Source organism: Schistocerca americana, chromosome 10, assembly GCF_021461395.2.
Source record: "Schistocerca americana isolate TAMUIC-IGC-003095 chromosome 10, iqSchAmer2.1, whole genome shotgun sequence".
Classification (NCBI taxonomy): domain Eukaryota; kingdom Metazoa; phylum Arthropoda; class Insecta; order Orthoptera; family Acrididae; genus Schistocerca; species Schistocerca americana.
Window position 1 is genome coordinate 99,353,947 of NC_060128.1, and position 21,412 is coordinate 99,375,358.

Sequence of the window (21,412 nt, forward strand, 5' to 3'; positions counted from 1 at the left end):
TCTAATTCCGTCAGCATCGCCCGACTTAATTCGACTACATTCCATTATCCTCGTTTTTCTTTTGTTGATGTTCATCTTATACCCTCCTTTCAAGACACTGTCCATTCCGTTCAACTACTCTTCCAAGTCCTTTGCTGTCTCTGACAGAATTACAATGTCATCGGCGAACCTCAAATTTTTTATTTCTTCTCCATGGGTTTTAATACCTACTCCCAATTTTTCTTTTGTTTCCTTTACTGCTTGCTCAATATACAGATTGAATAACACAAGGGAGAGGCTACAACCCTGTCTCACTCCCCTCCCATCCACAGGTTCCCTTTCATGCCCCTCGTCTCTTGTAACTGGCATCTGGTTTCTGTACAAATTGTAAATAGCCTTTCGCTCCCTGTATTTTACCCCTGGCACCTTCAGAATTTGAAAGAGAGTATTCCAGTCAACATTGTCAAAAGCTTTCTCTAAGTCTACAAATGCTAGAAACGTAGGTTTGCCTTTCCTTAATCCCCCGAGGTTGACTTCTACCAGTTTTTCCATTCGTCTGTAAAGAATTCGTGTTAGTATTTTGCAGCTGTGACTTATTAAACTGACAGTTCGATAATTTTCACATCTGTCAACACCTGCTTTCTTAGGGATTGGAATTATTATATTCTTCTTGAAGTTTGAGGGAATTTCGCTTGTCTCATACATCCTGCTCACCAGTTGGTAGTGTATTGTGATGACTGGTTTCTTCATTCTGTTTGACATTATTAATGCTGTATGTGGAAACTGTACTCTTTTAAATAAAGGTAGTTTCACAGAGGTCTGGAAACATGTTACCAATGGATTGAGCTCTACAGAAGAAATAATGACATTATCACTATAAATTAATGAATTAAAAATAAAAAGGTCACCAGGTCCACTACTGTGTTTGGTCTTTAAATTAGGCCAGTTAATCAGGAGATTTAGGAACCAGGTTTTAAACTGTATGACATGTCCAGTGGAAGATGTGGACTCTGACCACAATCTATTAGTTATGAACTGCAGATTAAAAATGAAGAAATTGCGAAAAGATGGGAATTTAAGGAGATGGAACCTGGATAAACTGACAGAGCCAGGGGTTGTAGAGTTTGAGGGTGAGCATTAGGGAAGAATGGTGGAAAGAAATAAAGTAGAAGAAGAATGGGTAGCACTGAGAGATGAAATAGTGAAGGCAGCAGAGGATCAAGTAGGTAAAAAGACGAGGGCTAGTCGAAATCCTTGGGTAACAGAAGGGATATTGAATTTAATTGATGAAAGGAGAAAATAGAAAAATGCAGTAAATGACGCAGGCAAAAAGGAATACAAACGTCTCAAACATGAGATCGACAGGTGGTCCAAAATGGCTAAGCAGGGATGGCTAAAGGACAAATGTAAGGATGTAGAGGCGTATATCACTATGGGTAAGATAGATACTGACTACAGGAAAATTAAACAGACCTTTGGAGAAAAGAGAACCACTTGCACGAATGTCATGAGCTCAGATGGAAACCAAGTTCTAAGCAAAGAAGGGAAAGCAAAAAGGTGGAAGGAGTTTATAGAGAGTCTATACAAGGGCGATGTTCTTGAGGACAATATTATGGAAATGAAAGAGAATGTAGATGAAGATGAAATTGGAGATATGATACTGCGTGAAGAGTTTGACAGAGTACTTTGTATGGAGTGTAGCCATGTATGGAAGTGAAACGTGGACGATAAATAGTTTAGACGAGAAGAGAATAGAAGCTTTCGAAATGTGGTGCTACAGAAGAATGCTGAAGATGGGTAGATCACATAACTGATGAGGAGGTATTGAATAGAATTGGGAAGAAGAGAAATTTGAGGTACAACTTGACCAGATGAAGGGATCGATTGGTCGGACATATTCTGAGGCATCAAGGTATCACCAATTTAGTATTGGAGGGCGGCATGGAGGCTAAAAATCGTTGAGGGAGACCAAGAGATGAATACGCTATAGAGATTCAGAAGGATGTAGGTTGCAGTAGGTACTGGGAGATGAAGAAGCTTGCACAGGATAGAGTTAGCATGGAGAGCTGCATCAAACCAGTCTCTGGGCTGAAGACCACAACAACAACAACAGTTAATCAGATGAGTTGTATGTCCCAGACATATATTAAATCTCAGCTTTATTAATGATAATGAATACAGGATGAAATAACGAATTCAGATTCGGACTAAGGCTGGCAGTCAGACCTATGTGTTCTCCTCACTAGGCACATTTGCTGATCACTGCGTTATGCTGACAGTGTGGCTAACACAGCTACACGGGTGACCCTAATATTTCTTCCTTCCCAATGCAAACCCCAAAACGCGCAGGAGCCAATCTTGATGCTATCCATCTTAGCTTGTATCAGTATTGCAAAGACTCTCTAACATGTTATTCAATGCTAAGGTGCTATTCCAGTGTCGGGAGGACCCTCCCAATACTGATTTGAGTTACGAAGGGTAACATCAGGACTGGTTGAGATGTGGAGTTTGTATTAGGGAGGGAGATGTAGTACGCTAGCCACTGTATGACGGTGCCACGGTGGTTAGCACATAAGCCTCGTGAGCACGAGACCTCGGTTCGAATCCAACCTTGGTACAAATTTTAATTCATTGCTTTGGCCTGTGTTCATTAACTTTTTCAATTAGTTCTGAAAACATATATAATGTAATACAGGATGAAAAGTAAGGCTTAAATATTTACAAAGTAAATACTTATAGAGTATAAAACCTACATCGTACTATAAAGGGGCACGGAGAACATAATAAACATTACAAATGCCACCTTGTGTAGCATACATTTTTCGAAAGGGTGATATTGAACTTTAATCGAAATAAGCTTTCAGAGACGACTACGGTGCCTATGTTTGACGTCATTAAAGCTGCTTGTACTACTGTTCCACCCTCTATCCCACAGCATTTCACAAAGAAATGGTAGTAGGAATGTTCGTGAAACACGTAAGCGAATGTGTGCTTAACAAACTACCTTCATTGTCACTAAAAAAGGCAAAAGTGTATCGAAACACAGAAACAGAAAAACAGTCGTATCAAAGATGGAACTTAAAAAAACTTGAGAAAGAATAAACATTACTGATTGCGAGAGAAGCAAATCAGTCTTTAATAACAGAATGCAATACGCTGAGAACGAAAAATATATCACTGGATCATGCTTTACGGAGACAAAGAAAGCAATGCTAAAGCTTTCAGTTACAACACAAGGCTAAACCAGTGACTAAACCACACCAAATTTTACAAAACGTCTTTGCAGACAGAAATTAGAAGTCTCATGAAATACTAGAAGTGTTCATTGGGCAGACATAGGAAAAGCCTGGTTTCCCTCTCTCTTTCTCTCTCCCCCTCTGTTTCCCTCTCTCTCTCTCTCTGCTAGTCAAGAAAAACTTATATTTATGTAAGAAAATTGTGAAGATACGATTACCGAGATTGTCAATTAAAAAAAAAAGTATCTTATTCTTGTTGCTGCCATCCCTGGCACTTTGCTTAAAAAATTGTTCAAATGGCTCTGAGCACTATGGGACTTAACATCTGAGGTCATCAGTCCCCTAGACTACTTAAACCTAAGTAACCTAAAGACATCACACACATCCATGCCAGTGGCAGGATTCGAACCTGCGACCGCAGCAGCAGCGCAGTTCCGGAGTGAAGCGCCTAGAACCGTTCGGCCACTCCGGCCGGTTCAAGGTTATCAGACATTGGCATAGCGCAAAAGATGTTGGAGAAGACAGAGATCGGCATAAATCCAACAAATAATTGAGGAAACAGTAGGCAAGTGTTACTCTGAGATGAAGAGGAATTCATGGCTATATTCTTTAAGACCCCATACATTCAATTAATTGATCTAGTTCGCCATAACCAACGCAGTAAGACCTTAGTAATGTATCTTCCAGGCTGTGTCGTGAAACTCAAGTTTCTAACTCGTCTTCAAACGTGCGTGGCTTCCATATCCGTCTATTCAGAGATATCTCGGCGTGCGTTATAGGCCGTTAGAACCGCCGTTATACGTGACACACTTTCACCAGCACGGATATACCAGCACCCCTGTCCTGAATCAGCGCTATTTGTCAGATTATAGAGGATATGAAAGAGTGTTGTGTGGCACCGACATCAAATATGCCAGCTCGGAATGAATCTCAGTGTAAGTGAACAGCTTCAATGTAAGGGTTCCTACTTGCTCTGCAAAACCGGTGTGAGGTGCACGACACAGAATTTTTCATTGTAGCAGTTACTAGTGCTTCACTCCGTTTCATTCGCGTACGGAGGGCAGGAAGAATCGCTTAAACGCCTCTGTGCGTGCTGTAATTAATTTAATCTAATACTCAAAAACGATCTCTAAGGGAGTGATACGTAGGGGGTTATACACTGAAGGGTCAAAGAAACTGGTACACCTGACTCATATCGTGTAGGGCCTCCGCGAGCACGCAGAAGTGCCGCAACACGACGTGGCATGGACTCGACTAATGTCTGAAGTAGTGCTGGAGGGAACTGACGCCATGAATCCTGCAGGGCTGTCCATAAATCCGTAAGAGTACGAGGGGGTGGAGATCTCTTGTGAACAGCACGTTGCAAGGCATCCCAGATATGGTCAATAATGTTCATGTCTGGGGAGTTTGGTGGCCAGCGGAACTGTTTAAACTCAGAACACTGTTCCTGGAGCCGTTCTGTAGTGATTCTGGACGCGTGAGGGTGTCGCATTGTCCTGCTGGAATTCCCCAAGTCCTTCGGAATGCAGAATGGACCTGAATGGGTGCAGGTGATCAGATACGTTGTTTAAGTACGTGTCACGTGTCAGAGTTGTATCTAGACGTATCAGTGGTCCCATATCACTCCAACTGCACACGCCCCACACCATTACAGAGCCTCCACAAGCTTGAACAGTCGCCTGCTGACATAAAGACTCCGTGGATTCATGAGCTTATCTCTACACCCGTACATGTCCATTTGAAACGAGACTCGTCCGACTAGTAAACGACAGTCCAATGTTCATGTTGAGGGGCTAAGACAAGGCGTAAAGCTTTGTGTCGTACAGTCATCAAGGGTACACGAGTGGGACTTCGGCTCCCGAAGCCCATATCGATGGTGGGGCCTGAAGATGACGTTGTTACAACGTTGAAACTAGTAGCCAAAATAAAATCGACACCTTAAATACAGCTGGAGGAATTTCTTCATTTTTAATATAAATTTATATCAGCTGACGTCCCACTGTCCTCCATTTCAACTATGGACGTACGAAGATTTCACTGAATGGTTCGCACACAGAGAATTGTTGATGCCCCAGCACTGAATTCTGCAGCAATTTGCGAAAGGTTTCACTTCTGTCGCGTTGAACGATTCTCTTCAGTCGTCGTTGGTCCCTTTCTTGCAGGATCTTTTCCCGGTAGCAGCGATGTCGGAGATTCGATGTTTTACCGGACTCCTGATATTCACGGTACACTCGTGAAATGGTCGTACGAGAAAATTCGTACTTCATCGCGACTTCGGAGATGCTGTGTCCCATCGCTCGTGCGCCGACCACGTTGAAACTCTCTTAAATCTTGTTAACCTGCCATTGTAGCAGCAGTAACCGATCTAACAACTCCTCCAGACCCTTGTTGTCTTATTTAGGGGTTGTCGACCGCTACGCCGTGTTCTGCCTGTTTACATGTCTCTTTATTTGAATACGCTTGCCTATACCAGTTTCTTTGGCGCATCTGTGTAGTATATTCCTAGAAGCCGGTTCCTGAAACACTGTGGCCACAGGATTGCCTGACCAATGGGGAGTGCCATGGAGATGCTCAAGAAACTGAAAATTCGGACGTCTGAAGATGGACTCAGACTATCCCGAGAAAGCCTACGTCATTTGGAATAATGGGGATGAAATCATCTTCCAAAACGTTCACACACCATATCGCACTGATTATTCCGTGACTGGACATTGCCCACCACGCAGTCACTCTTTGAGGGTGAAGGAACTTAGCGATATCGAAATGCGGATTCTCAGTCCCCCAAATGCACCAATTTTGCTTATTGACGAACCCATCCAAATGAAAGTGGGCTTTGTCGCTAAACCAAAACATACAGCGCATACTAATTCCCATCATGCCCCGCGGCAGTTTGGACGTCCTAACGCATTCTTCTTCTACTTAATTTCTTTCCACCATTCTTCCCTAATGCTCTCCCTGAAACTCTCTACAACCTCTGGCTCTGGCAGTTTATCCAGGTCCCATCTCCCTAAATTCCCACCTTTTTGCACTTTCTTCATTTTTAATCTGCAGTTCATAATCAATAGATTGTGGTCAGAGTCCACATCTGCCCCTGGACATGTTTTACAGTTTAAAACCTGGTTCCTAAATCTTCTGATCAACTGGCCTAATTTAAAGACCAAACAGAGTAGTGGACTCAGTTAACTTTTTAAATCATGAAATTATAGTGATAATGTCTTCTGTAGAGCTCAATCCATTGGTCACGTGTTTCCAGAACTCTGGGAAACTACCTTTACTTCAAAGAATATAGAGCAGCAGTTACGGCGATTTAATTTCATACATTTCCGTAACTTGTCACCCTGCTACTGTAACAGACCCAGTAAGGCACACAGATGGCAAAATCAACCGTCATACTGAGGACATCTTTAATTTTTGAAATACATATTGTTACATTATTCAATTTTATTTTGTTATATATTTGAGGAGCTGGTTTCGTTTCCTGAGCGTACAGCAAACTAACGAAATTATTCGACCAATATACAGAGTATAAATTTTAAGTTGACAAACCAGAATAACTCGAAAAATAAGCTTCAGACGAAAAATTGTGTAGAATCCAAAGTTGATTATTTTCGAGGTGAACATCTGCTGGCGCTAAAATTAGCCCGCCACCCCAGCCCCCTGGTGGTGCGTCGGAAGGCTAAAATTTCAAATGAGAACCCCCATTTTTAATGCAGAATCAGATTCTACATGAAAAACTATGTACAATTTGTCTTAAACATTGGTTTTGATTCTTGGTAGTTGGCGCTGTAATTCAAGAAAATCCATGTTCTCATTTTGCGTGGAAAATGGCTACGGATAAATAAAAAATACTTATTTACTTCATAAATTTTGATTCGCTAAAACTAAAATTCTCCCTCTCTCCCCATAGGGTGGGGTTTGAGAGAGAGGAATTAGTTTTACAAATGTTGACCCAAATATTAATTTTTTTCCACAGATTCGGATAAGTTTTGTTTGTTTCGTGGTCATGAGGCCACACAACTTGTAATTATCAAACAAATCATCTGACTAGCTAACTAACCAACCAAATATCCTACTCACTAACTTAAGTATTTTTTATTTATCCGTAACCATTTTCCACGCAAAAATGAGAACATGGATTTTCTTGAATTACAGCGCCATCTACCGAGAATCAAAACCTGCCCCACCCCCAGCGACCTGGGGTGGCGGGCTAATTTTAGCACCAGCAGATGTCCCCCTCGTAAATAATCAACTTTGGATTCTATACATTCTTTCGTGGGAAGCTTATTTTTCGAGTTATTCTGGTTTGTCAACTTTAAATTTACACCCTGTATAATATGAAAACTGTTGATACAGCTGCGATAGAGCTCGGCACTCCCTCGGTCGCTGCATTAGTCCGTCAACGGACCATTTTTAACATTATTAATGCAATGTAACTTCATTTTTATGTGATAAGTCTTACGATTAAGTCGATATACCCCACACAGAATCGTTTGTGTAACAGATGTATGTTTGGCAGTAGCTACTACTGAATTTTCGATTCCGGAGAAAGTAATACGAAATATTACGACACAATTAGCATCAGAATTAAATCGATTCGTACAGGAAAGTGTAGTGCTCATTCAGGAATATATTCTGATCAGTTTCTTCATTTGCTTGGCCATATTGCCCGTAGCTGCTTTACAGTTCTTTAGAGTACTTTCGTTCTGTCGAAGAAACTACGAGAAAATGCGTGTTTTATTTTTTTTCATCGGACGCGTTTCGCTTGATTGAGGTAAAGTATCATCAGTGGTCTGTATTTTAAATGTATTTATAATTTGATTTGTTTTTAAGATCTAAAAACGGTTCGTTAACAATATGTTGCGTTTCACTTACGATGATTTCTGTTCAGTTTCTCGCCCAGATGGAAATCACCTTAAGTTAAAAGCAACGAACCGTTTTATGACCTTAAAAACAAATCAAATTATAAATATCTTTAATTACAGATCAATGATGGTGCCTTATCTTAATAAAGAGAAACGCGACTGGTGAAAAAAACCACGCATTTTCTTGTAGTTGCAACGACAGAACGAAAATAGCCTCAGAAATTCTGATTAATATTTAAAAGTTACCCAATTGTTTTCTTTCAAGGGATTCAGATTCGTTATTACGATATCCTAAGAATTCTTACAGATCGTCTGGAATGATGCAGAATGGACGTATGGTAAGAACCTGTTGTCACGGTCACGTTTCCTTCGTGAAGTGTACTTTTATTTGGACATTTTTATAGCTAACGTTTTTTCTTTTTGAGACCTCAGTCTTCTGACTACGTCGATGCGGCCTGCCACGATGGTCTGTTGCTGCATGTATTCGAATGTCTGTCTTCCTCTACATTTTTTACCCTTTTCTCCTCTCTGTAGTGCCATGCAAGTTATTGCTTCATGTCTTTCACAGTTGTCCTGTCATCCTGTCCTTTCTCCTTGTCAGAGTTTTCCATATGTTCTTTTCCTCTCCGATTCTGCGCAGAATGTCCTCATTCCTTACCTTATCAGTGCACCTTATTTTCAACATTGGTCTGTAGCACCAGATCTCAACTGCTTCGATTTTCTTCTGTTCCGGTTGTTCAACAGTCCCTATCTCACTACGATAGAATGCTGTATTCCAAACGTACATTCTCAGAAATGTCTTCCTCAAATTAAGGCCTATGTATGATACTAGTAGACCTCTCTTGCCCTTTTTACCGATGTTAGTGTTCTTTGATGCCCTCCTTGCTCCGTCCATCACGGTTTATTTTGCTTTCTATGAAGCAGAATTCCTTAACTTCATGCGCTTTGTGATCCCCAATTCAGATACAAAGTATCTCACCGTTCACATTTCTGCTACTTCTCATTGCTTTCGACTTTCTTCGATTTACCCTCAATCCATATTCTGAACTCAATAGATCGTTCATTCCATTCAACACATACTTTAACTCCTCTTCACTTTCACTGAGGAAACAATACCATCAGCGAATCTTGTCACTGATACACTTTCACCCTGAATTTTAATCCCACTCTTGGACCTTTTTTATTTCAGTCATTGCCTCTTCCATCAACAGATTGAGCAGCAGGGACGAAAGATTACCCACTTTCCTGACACCCGTTGTAATCGAGAACTTCGTTCTTGATCTCTCAGTATTACTGCTCGCTCTTGGTTCTTGTATTTTATATTACCCGTCTTTCTCTACAGGTTGATTCACGAAGATATGCAAATATTTCAATATATTATTCTAGAAGTGAAACTGAAGAAAAAAGTTCATATAAACATAGGTCCGCAAATGTTTAGTTACGCAGTTACGGCTAATAAAAGATTTTTCCCGAAATTTATCAACTTCGCTAATACGAAACCATCGCAAATCTGTATGTGTAAGCACGCTATCCATTAATTTTGTTGTTATTGATCTGGTGAATGTAATACAACATGTCACAGACGTGTATCTGCAGTAGTTTTTCCAAAACATCCACAGAAGCAAAAACGTAATTTCGAATAATTTCTAATTTATCAAGTACTTGTCCCAATTTGTTTTTTAAATTCCACACAATTGTACAAAGTTTTCTAACAGAAGTTGTACAGAATTAAATACTGTAAAAATGATATTAATAGCGTTAACTGAAACTGTATGAATGTGTCACATAATCTACTTTTATTAATACCATAACACATGTGAATTCATGTTAAACCGGGAAAAACAAAACTCAGTGTTAAGGAAGTTGTACAGTGCACATACAATTTCACAGTACATTCACAATATATGTTTCTAACTCGTTCCAAGGTTAGGATACGACTCAAACAACTCACTAACGGTTTCCAACAATGACATAAACGTTTCTACATTCTCAATCGAAAGTAAACAAACTTACTTGTATAATAATCTTTGCTTCTCTGGATGTTCTGGAAAACTACTGCAGATAAACGTCTGTTCTATTAGATTCACCAGACCAATAACAACACAATAAATGAAATCGTGCCTCACTTTAACCTCGAGCAGTTTTGCGATGGCTTCATATTAGCCAAGTTGCTAAATTTCAGGCAAAATCTTTTATTAGCTGTAACTCCGTAACTATACATTTGCTGACCTATGTTCATACGAACTTTTTTCTTCAGTTGTACTTGTAGTATAACATATTAAAATATTTGCATACATTCATGAATCACTCTGTATACTCTTTTTTTATTTTTCTCAGAACTTCCATGTGCAGGACAATTCTCATCCCTTTTCATCGATTAAGTCATACGTACGAATTATGGAGATCGATTGATGACTTTCTTTTATGGATGCCAGCTTCTGAGATTAATTACAGCACCAGTACCGAACAAAATAGTTTTTTTCAGAAAGATGTGCGACAAGTGTCAGGTACTACATCTACATCTACGTGATTATTCTGCTATTCACAATAAAGTGCCTGGCAGAGGGTTCAATGAACCACCTTCAAGCTGTCTCTCTACCGTTCCACTCTCGAACGGCACGCGGGAAAAATGAGCACTTAAATATTTCTGTGCGAGCGCTGATGTCTCTTATTTTATCGTGATGATCATTTCTCCCTGTGTAGGTGGGTGCCAACAGAATGTTTTCGATATCAGGGGAGAAAACTGGTGATTGAAATTTTTATGAGAAGATCCCGTCGCAACGAAAAACGCCTTTGGTTTAATGATTGCCACTCGAATTCACGTATCATGTCTGTGGCACTATCTCCCCTATTTCGCGATAATACAAAACGAGCTTCCCTTCTTTGTATTTTTTCGATGTCATCCGTCAGTCCCACCTGATGCGGATCCCACACCACACAGCAATACTCCAGAATAGGGCGGGCAAGCGTGGTGTTAGCAGTCTCTTTAGTAGACCTGTAGCACCTTCTAAGTGCTCCGCCAATGAATCGCAGTCTTTGGTTTGCTCTACGCACAATATTATCTATGTGATAGTTCCAATTTAGGTTATTTGTAATAGTAATTCCTAAGTACTTATTTGAATTTACACCCTTGATATTTGTGTGACTTATCGCGTAATCGAAATTTAGCTGATTTCTTTTAGTACTCATGTGAATAACTTCACACTTTACTTTATTCAGAGTCAATTGCCACTATTCGCATCATACAGATATCTTATCTAAATAATTTTTCAAGTCGTTTTGATCATCTGATGACTTTACAAGACGGTAAATGACAGCATCATCTGCAAACAATCGAAGGCGGCTACTCAGATTGTCTCCTATGTCGTTAATATAGATCAGGAACAATAGAGGGCCTATAACACTTCCTCGGGGAACGCCGGATATTACTTCCGTTTTACTGGATGACTTTCCGTCTGTTACTACGAACTGTGACCTTTCTGACAGGAAATCACGAATCCAGTCGCACAATTGAGGCGATACTCCGTAGACTAAATTGTCAAATAGAATAACGCTATTAATGTAAACCAACGTGTGTTATTAATACAAGCCGCGATTATTCTGGAGCGTAATGCAAAGACCTTTTCTAAGATCGAATTCCTGTGATTTTTCATATCGGTTATGAGTAGTCAGACTTTCGAGGTTCCACAGTGAGAATTCATTTAGACTTCTTTAATTAAGTTTTACCGGGCTCACACAGAGTTAATTACAGTCGCTTAGAGGAGCATTTTACATTGTCTTCGCTATCTTCGGAACTAAAAGGAGAGGTGTTCGAGAGTCGGCAGAGGAACGAGAGGCGTCTAGCAGAGTAAATAAGAGTGTTAAGACTTGCGTAGCCGTACATGTTTCCTCGTGAATGTCAGGGCCTATACGTGTAAGGCTGACACAGCAGCAGCTAACGCGTCTGTGAATATAGAGGGTCATTAGAGCCGGAAGCTTTTAACCGACCATTTGGAAACGTTCCGGGAAAGTCAGTGACGTGGTCGGCAGTAACGACACAGGGCTTGCGCGGTTCTAATGAGACAGGCGACGCGAGAAACTTCCTCGTGTCACGGTATCCTTTTCTCTCCTGGACTGAACTTGACTTGGCCGTATGCCATCGCCTTCTTGTCCTTATTGCTACAAGGAAGGGACACTTCTGGATATTAACTGCGCACTCTGCCGAGGCTGAATCACGCTCGATACTGCTCGCCTTTTTTTCAGGGTGTATCAAAAAGTATCATCCGGTTTAAAAAAAAATCATAACTATTAAATTATTTGACGTATGTTCGTGAACAACGTACTGTTGGAAAGAGCAAACTCTCGAGTATTACATTGTTCCCGCTATGCAGCAGCAGTGTGCGCCCGCTTTTTTTAAACTACTGGCCAATAAAATTGCTACACCAAGAAGAAATGGAGATGATAAACGGGTACTCATTGGACTGAACTGACATGTGATTACATTTTCACACCATTTGGGTGCATAGATCCTGAGAAATCACTGCCCAGAACAACCACCTCTGGCCGTAATAACGGCCTTGATACGCCTGGGCATTGAGTCAAACAGAACTTGGATGGCGTGTACAGGTACAGCTGCCCATGCAGCTTCAACACTATACCGCAGTTCATTTAGAGTAGTGACTGGCATATTGTGACGAGCCAGTTGCTCGGCCACCATTGACCAGACGTTTTCAATTGGTGAGACATCTGGAGAATGTGCTGGCCAGGGCAGCGGTCGAACATTTTCTGTATCCAGAAAGGCCCGTACAGGACCTGCGACATGCGGTCGTGCATTATCCTGCTGAAATGTAGGGTTTCGCCGGGATCGAGTGAAGGGTAGAGTCACGGGTCGTAACACATATGAAATGTAACGCCCACTGTTCAAAGTGTCGTCAATGCGAACAAGAGGTGACCGAGACGTGAAACCAATGGCACCCCATACCATCAAGCCGGGTGATACGCCAGTATGGCGATGTCGAATACACGCTTCCAATGTGAGTTCACCGTGATGTCGCCAAACACGGATGCGACCATCATTATACTGTAAGCAGAACCTGGATTCATCCGTAAAAATGACGTTTTGCCATTCGTGCACCCAGGTTCGTCGTTGAGTACACAATCGCAGGCGCTCCTGTCTGTGATGCAGCGTCAAGGGTAACCGCAGCAATGGTCTCCGAGCTGATAGTCCGTGCTGCTGCAAACGTTGTCGAACTGTTCGTGCAGATGGTTGTTGTTTTACAAACGTTCCCATCTGTTGTCTCAGGGATCGAGACGTGGCTGCACGATCCGTTACAGCCATGCGGATAAGATGCCTGTCATCTCGACTGCTAGTGATACGAGGCCATTGGGATCCAGCACGGCGTTCCGTATTACGCTCCTGAACCCACCGATTCTATATTCTGCTAACAGTCACTGGATCTTGACGAACGCGAGCAGCAATGTAGCGATATGATAAACCGCAATCGCGATAGGCTACAATCCGACCTTTATCAAAGTCGGAAACTTTATGGTACGCATTTCTTCTCCTTATACGAGGCATCACAACAACGTTTCAGCAGGAAATGCTGTTTGTGTATGAGAAATCGGTTGGAAACTTTCCTCATATCAGCACGTTGTAGGTGTCGCCACTGGCGCCAACCTTGTGTGAATGATCTGAAAAGGTAATCATTTGTATATCACAGCATCTTCTTCCTGTCGGTTAAATTTCGCGTCTGTAGCACGTCATCTTCGTGATGTAGCAATGTTAATAGCCAGTAGTGTAAATATCTATACAGGGTCGTCAGAAACAGGCTGAAAATCTTTTAAGAGTGTTATAGAAGGTTGTGCTGAGAAATAATTGTTAAGAAAAATTTAATATTGTTAAATCTTGCGTAGTTGTCGAATACGGGATGTATAGGAAACCTGCTTTCTTGGATCGCTAGACAACAATTCCAGTGAAACGTATTAATGAGTTTTATTACCAGAAGTAAATGACAATACTTAACTGTGAGAAATGCGTAGATGTATCGCAAGCAAAGGGCGACATGCAAAATAAGCAAGTTCTTCGGTATAAGCAATCCTAATACAACCGAAGTAATAGAGTTGGCGCTTCTATTCAGGATGTGGGATGTTGTAACCGCTCAGTAACTGAAAAACAGAATGCACAAACGATACTAGGCATTATTTCTTAAAAATTTTTGACTATTGTTTTACTGTGACTTAACAGTCACTTCCTTCGTTTGCCTACTTTTAATCTATGTCTCAGCATCATTTGTGTATTCAGCTTTTATTTAACTCATATTTCTGTCACTTTTCTCCTTTCTGCGTACACATTTCACAAACCATATGAAACCGACGTCGTATATCAGCATCTTTGCAATCCATTGCTCATGCCCTCTGTATGTTCACATCTTTGCTACTTTTGTGATCCAGTTACCATACTTGCCGTATGAAATTTGAACTTAATTGTTTATATCACTGTTTCACAAGCTTTCTAACATGTATGGTAGCGGAACAGTATATAAATCCTCAACACCACATGGACCTGCTCTGAGACAGCATGTCAAAGCTTTATATTTTTGAGCGCGTTACAAAATACCACGTACATAGCTTCGAAATTATCACTCTAAACCTTTGTCAGTTCCATAATTTAATGTATCATATTCGACGACCGACTGTTTTCAGAATGCTTCAGAGTGACCACGTGTCGAAATTGCAATCACGATAAATGCTGTTTTAACAACCGAAAGCGGAACGATTTCTATTTAAAAATTTCACGAAGGCTCTGGATCCAGTTTTCATCAAACTTGTAAATCGTACTACGCTTTCATAACATGTCTGTTTCCGTAATCATCTTGCCTAACATCCCACAATACCGGGAATGATTTATGCATTTTGGTGCACTCAAATAAGAACGCTGTTCCATTTTGTTCTGAACTCTTTCCGAGCACGGTTACAGCAACAGCTAACACAACGATATACAGAGACCGTAGCACGCTAGAGACTGGCAAAAGCCGGCCGAGGTGGCCGAGCGGTTCTAGGCGCTACAGTCTGGAACCGCGCGACCGTTACGGTCGCAGGTTCCAATCCTGCCTCGGGCATGGATGTGTATGGTGTCCTTAGGTTAGTTAGGTTTAAGTAGTTCTAAGTTCTAGGGGACTGATGACCTTAGAAGTTAAGTCCCATAGTGCTCAGAGCCATTTGGACCATTTGAACTGGCAAAAGTATAGCCAACACAGCACGCTAGAGACTGGCAAAAGCCGGCCGAGGTGGCCGAGCGGTTCTAGGCGCTACAGTCTGGAACCGCGCGACCGTTACGGTCGCAGGTTCCAATCCTGCCTCGGGCATGGATGTGTGTGGTGTCCTTAGGTTAGTTAGGTTTAAGTAGTTCTAAGTTCTAGGGGACTGATGACCTCAGAAGAAGTCCCATAGTGCTCAGAGCCATTTGGACCATTTGAACTGGCAAAAGTATAGCCAACACAGCACACAGACAGCACAATATTAAAACTTTTATCCATTACAGATGAGGATCACTGCGACTGTGATGAAAAAATGTTTCTTGAAATTACTGCAGCCAGTCCGCCGTTTGTTTTGTTGCTCCATTTTGATCATCCTATTACCGGTGTCGAACCGCCTAGTCATTCGTCATCAGATGGTACATATTTATTGATTCCCTTCAGTAGTCTCGGTAGTCGTATAGGTGCGGCAAGATGTATAAACGAAACACATACGTACTGAGTGTGACGAGAATGATTCACATTACGAGATCGATTCTGTAGCGTTACTTACAGTTGTTACCAACCAGCGGATATTAATAACTATAAATAACACAACAAAATCGATCTCTTATGTGAATAATTCGCAGTACTTACATGTTTCGTTCAAATATCTTGACACAACTACACGACTCTCACATTGCTGCAGACAAAATCAATAAACATGTGCCGCGCGGGATTAACCGAGCGGTCTTAGGCGCTGCAGTCATGGACTGTGCGGCTGGTCCTGGCGGGGGTTCGAGTCCTCCCTCGGGCATGGGTGTGTGTGTTTCTCCTTAGGATGATTTACGTTAAGTAGTGTGTAAGCTCAGGGACTGATGACCTTAGCAGTTAAGTCCCATAGGACTTCACACACATTTTTGAATAAATATGTACCACCTGACGATAAATCGCCAGGCGGTTCGAAGCCGGTAATGGGATAATAAAAACTGAAGGGCAGAACAAAAGGCGACTGGTTGCAGTAATTTCAAGGAACCGGCACAATATTTCCAGGCAGCGTACAATACTTCAGAAAGTTAGCGATACGCCGGTATCTGGTAATACTACGCAATAATAGTGCACGTGTAGGAACCGCTCGACAGTGTACTTACTCATGGTCGCTCAGCGTGGTGTGCGGTGCGTCCACAAGCTACTCCGACACACTGCAAGCGCTCGAGAGCACGCCGAAGGTACTAACCAGCTAGCCAGGCGTCCGCTGCTAACACATTCGTCACGTCGCTGCGTTTCGAAAAGGTGCAGCCGGCTACCACTTCGGGGAAATTCAGGCGCGTTTGTTTTCCGGGAAAACCGCTAACGTTACATTCCCCCAGTCTTGTTGTCCGTTTATCCATATTCAATTCGTCGCGTCGTGGTACATCCCCCCGCGTCTTTTTGCCTCGCTGTCTGTACGGTGCTTTCAACAGCAAGGTCATAAGCAGCGCTTTACTAATACGACAAGAATGCGGGGTTAATTCAATGCCGCCAATACTACGGCAGTATATTTCACAATTTACGACGCACGTTAGATATCCCGCTGGGATCTCTACAGCTGTACCAGCAGAGCTTGGAAAAACAAATGAGTTACGGAATGACGTGTAATTCACGATACTGCCGCTAGGAGACTAGTAAGCAGCAATGGCTGACAATGGAAGACTGACGACACAGCAACGATCGGCAATTGTTACTTTTTCATGAAACGAAAAGCCTTGTTGTGACTCACAGGCGTTTTCGACAACAGTGTAATACACGATGGGTCCCTTGCAAGAAGACCATCCACAGGTTGTACGATAAATTTGTACAGGAAGGAACAGTATTGGAAGCGAAGCGACCTCGGCCTAAGCCTGTTTGTTCGCCGGAGAATATTGAAGCGGTACGAGTTGCTGTACAGAGAAGTCCCGGGAAATCGTGTAGAAAGACAGCAGTACAACTGGGAATATCCAGACGCTCAGTTCAACGCATTCTTAAAAGTGACCTCCATATGTACCCATACAAGATGATGACCTTGTGCACAGAAGCTCACTGAAGAACACAAGCAGCAGAGACTACTGTTTGCTCAGTGGGCTTAGGATAGGGAAGAAACTCTCAACAACGTTTGGTTTTCAGACGAGGCGCATTTTCATTTAGACGGTATGGTTAACAAACAAAATGTACGCTTTTGGGCCACTGAAAACCCACAAGTGCTTCATGAACGACAACATTATGCTCCGAGGATTGCAGCATAGCCGGCCGAAGTGGCCGTGCGGTTAAAGGCGCTGCAGTCTGGAAGCGCAAGACCGCTACGGTCGCAGGTTCGAATCCTGCCTCGGGCATGGATGTTTGTGATGTCCTTAGCTTAGTTAGGTTTAACTAGTTCTAAGTTCTAGGGGACTAATGACCTCAGCAGTTGAGTCCCATAGTGCTCAGAGCCATTTGAACCATTTGATTACAGCATGGGCAGCAATTTCCAGTCACGCACTTATTGGGCCCTTTTTCTTTGAAGAAACTGTGAACAGCGAGCGTTATTTGAGCATGCTTCGCAATCGCTACATTCCACAGCTTCTTGCTACTGCCTTGCCCTTCAACACGCAGTGGTTCATGCAAGATGGAGTAAGGCCACATACTGCAAACACTGTGTTGGAGTGAAACTTCCTGGCAGATTAAAACTGTGTGCCGGACCGAGACTCGAACTCGGGACCTCTCATTCTGGAAACCTCCCCCAGGCTGTGGCTAAGCCATGTCTCCGCAATATCCATTCTTTCAGGAGTGCTAGTTCTGCAAGGTTCGCAGGAGAGCTTCTGTATTGTAACGTACGACGCGAGGTACTGGCAGAAGTAAATCTGTGAGGACGGGGCGTGAGTCGTGCTTGGGTAGCTCAGTTGGTAGAGCACTTGCCCGCGAAAGGCGAAGGTCCCGAGTTCGAGTCTCGGTCCGACACACAGTTTTAATCTGCCAGGAAGTTTCATATCAGCGTTTATTCCGCTGCTGAGTGAAAATCTCATTCTGGACTGTGTTGGAGTTTTTACACGAGTATTTCGACATGCGGATCATTTCACTCAGGTTTCCATGTCGCTTCAAGGACGACAAAATTGGCCCACCCCCAATAGTCCAGACCTCAATCCATGTGACTTTTTTCTTTGGGGGTACCAAAGGAAAAAAAATTTCCCGAAACGTCCACGTGATTTAATGGAGCTCGGAAGACTTATTCTTCAAGCTTGCCGTGAAATTACGGAAGACATGTGCCGTAGGGTAATCACTAACTTCAGTGTTCGTTTGAAGGAAGTTAGGAAACGAAATGGTGGAGATATTGAGCATGTGCTGAGTTAGAACAAAGTTAGAATAAAGTTTATATTCAAAAATGGTTCAAATGGCTCTGAGCACTATGCGACTTAGCTTCTGAGGTCATCAGTCGCCTAGAATTTAGAACTAATTAAACCTAACTAACCTAAGGACATCACACACATGCTTATAACAGTTTCCACACCGACACTTTGTCTCGAAATCTGGCAGAAAATCCAAAGAGATTCTGGTCGTTTGTGAACTATGGTAGAGGGAAGACAACAATGCCTTCTCTGCGCGGTAGTAATGAAAATACTATCCGTAACAGTGCTCCTAAGCCATGTTACTAAACATAGCCTTCCGAAATTCCTTCACCGTAGAAGAAGAAGTAAATATTCCAGAATTCGAATCAAGAACAGCTACCAACCTGAGTAACTTAGAAGTAGATATCCTCGGAGCAGGATATCAACTTAAATCACTTAATAAAAGCAAGTCTTCCGGACCAGATTATATACCAGTTAGCTTCCTTTCAGAGTATGTTGATGCAATAGCTCTATACTTAACAATCATGTACAACCGCTCACTCGACAGAAGATCCATACAAAATGAATGTAAAGTCGCACGGGTCACACCAGTATTGAAGGGAGGCAATAGGAGTGATGCATTAAATTACAGACTCATATCATTAACGACGATATGCAGTAGGATTATGGAGCATGTATTGTTTTCCAATATTATGAACTACCTACCTAAAAGAGAACTGTATATTGACACATAGTCAACAGGGATTTAGAAAACATCTTTCTTGTAAAAACACAACTAACTCTTTACTCGCACGAAGTGTTGAGTGCTATCGACAACGGATTTAAAATAGATTCCGTATTTCTAGATTTCCAGAAGGGTTTGGACACCGTACTTCACAAGTGGCTTGTAATCAAATTGCCTGAATATCGTCTCACTTATGCGACTGGATTTGTCATTTCCTATCGGAGAGGTCACAATTCGCAGTAACTGACGCAAAGGCGTCGAGTAATACAGAAGTGAATTCTGCCGTTCCCCAAGGCACTTTTAAGGCCCTCTTTTGCTTCTTGTCTATTTAAACGACTTAGGAGACAATCTGAGCAGCTGTCTTGGGCTTGCAGATGACGCTGTCGTTTATCGTCTAGTAAAGTCATCAGAAGATCAAAAACAATTGCAAAACGAATTAGATAATATATCTGAATGGTGCGAAAATTGGCAATTTACCCTAAACAATGAAAAGTGTAATATCACCCACATGAGTCCTAAAACGCATCCGTTAAATTTCTGTTACACGATAAATCAATCAAATCTAAAGGCCCTAAATTCAACTAAATACCTACGAATTACAATTACGAACAACTTAAATTGGATAGAACTCGTAGAAAATGTAGTGAGGAAGACGAACCAAAGACAGTGTTTTATTGGCGGAAGATGCAACAGATGTAGCAAAGAGGCTGCCTACACTACGCTTGTACAAACTCTTTTGGAGTGCGAGAAAGTTCAAAGGGCAGGACGTTTTGTATTATCGAGAAATAGGGGTAGAGTGTCGCGGACATAATATGGGATTTCTGGTGGCTGTCGTTAAAACGCAGGCGTTTTTCGTTGCGGCGGAAATTTCTCACGACATTTCAATCACCAACTTTCTCCTCCGAATGCGAAAATCTTTAGTTGGCGATGGTCTACATAGGGAGAGACGATCATAATAATGAAATAAGGGCCACGCGGGATTAGCCGAGCGGTATGAGGCGCTGTGGTCATGGACTGTGCGGCTAATCCCGGCGGAGGTTCGAGTCCTCCCTCGGGCATGGGTGTGTTCGTCCTTAGGATAATTTAGGTTAAGTAGTGTGCAAGCTTAGGGACTGATGACCTTAGCAGTTACGTACCATAAGTTTAAAAATAAAATAAAATAAAATAAGGGAAATCAGAGGTCGTACGGAAAGGTATAGGTGTTCGTTTTTCCACACCCTGTTCGAGAGTGGAATAATAGAGAATTTGTATGAAGATGGTTCGATGAACTCTCTGTCACACACTTAAGTGTGGTTTGCAGCGTAACCATGTAAATGTAGATGAATATGACGTCCTTTAAAATAATAAAATGCATTTTATAATTACGATTTTTTTCCTGTGACTCAAATGTCTGACAAAAATGTATGTGTGATCAGCCGGAGTAGACAGATTCTGCATGTGTGCCGAAGAAAGAAAGATCGAACGGTAACAGCTCTTTGGCGACGAAGTCATTATAGACGAAGCAGGTGCTCAGTTTGCCAAAGATATTAGCCCGCGCCATTTTCAAATTCAAGCAACCAGTCGTTTGCCGAATTCGATTTAGGGAAACCAGGGAACATGTAAATGTGGAAGTCTACGCTGCAATTCGAAGCGCATTTCTACCAAACGCGAAGCGTCTCGACTGTGCCGAAACCGCGCGAGAACTAGCTTAGCGAAGTGTGTGAATAGTCTGTGACGCATGCGCCGTACCGTTTGCCACACGCTCGTATTTTAGCGCCTACTGAAGCCCAGCTGTCGTGTTCTTGCGAGGAAACTCGGGCTGACGTATGGCGTGACAGATAGTACCAAGGCCTGCCGCTGCTGTTCGCGGAACACGCTGGCGCCACTGTCGCTGTTGCTACGCCGCCACTTTCTTCCTGCTTCCCTGTTATTTAGTATGAAGGTTCTGTTTCACAAAGACTGTTAGCAGGAAAAGTCCGCTCATGGATTCCCCGCAATTCTAAATTAGCTCGAACGCACTCGTGCGACGTTCATCTGTTACCACTCAGTTTATCACCCATCCAAGCGATTAAGGTTTCTAGGA

General features: G+C 42.2%; 1 protein-coding gene across 2 annotated transcripts in view; it reads right to left on the minus strand.

The window, feature by feature from the left end:
• LOC124552600 (natterin-3-like) overlaps positions 1–21,412 on the minus strand; it is a 134,445-nt gene that overhangs the window by 76,295 nt on the left and 36,738 nt on the right. The gene's annotated exons all lie outside the window — the stretch shown is intronic.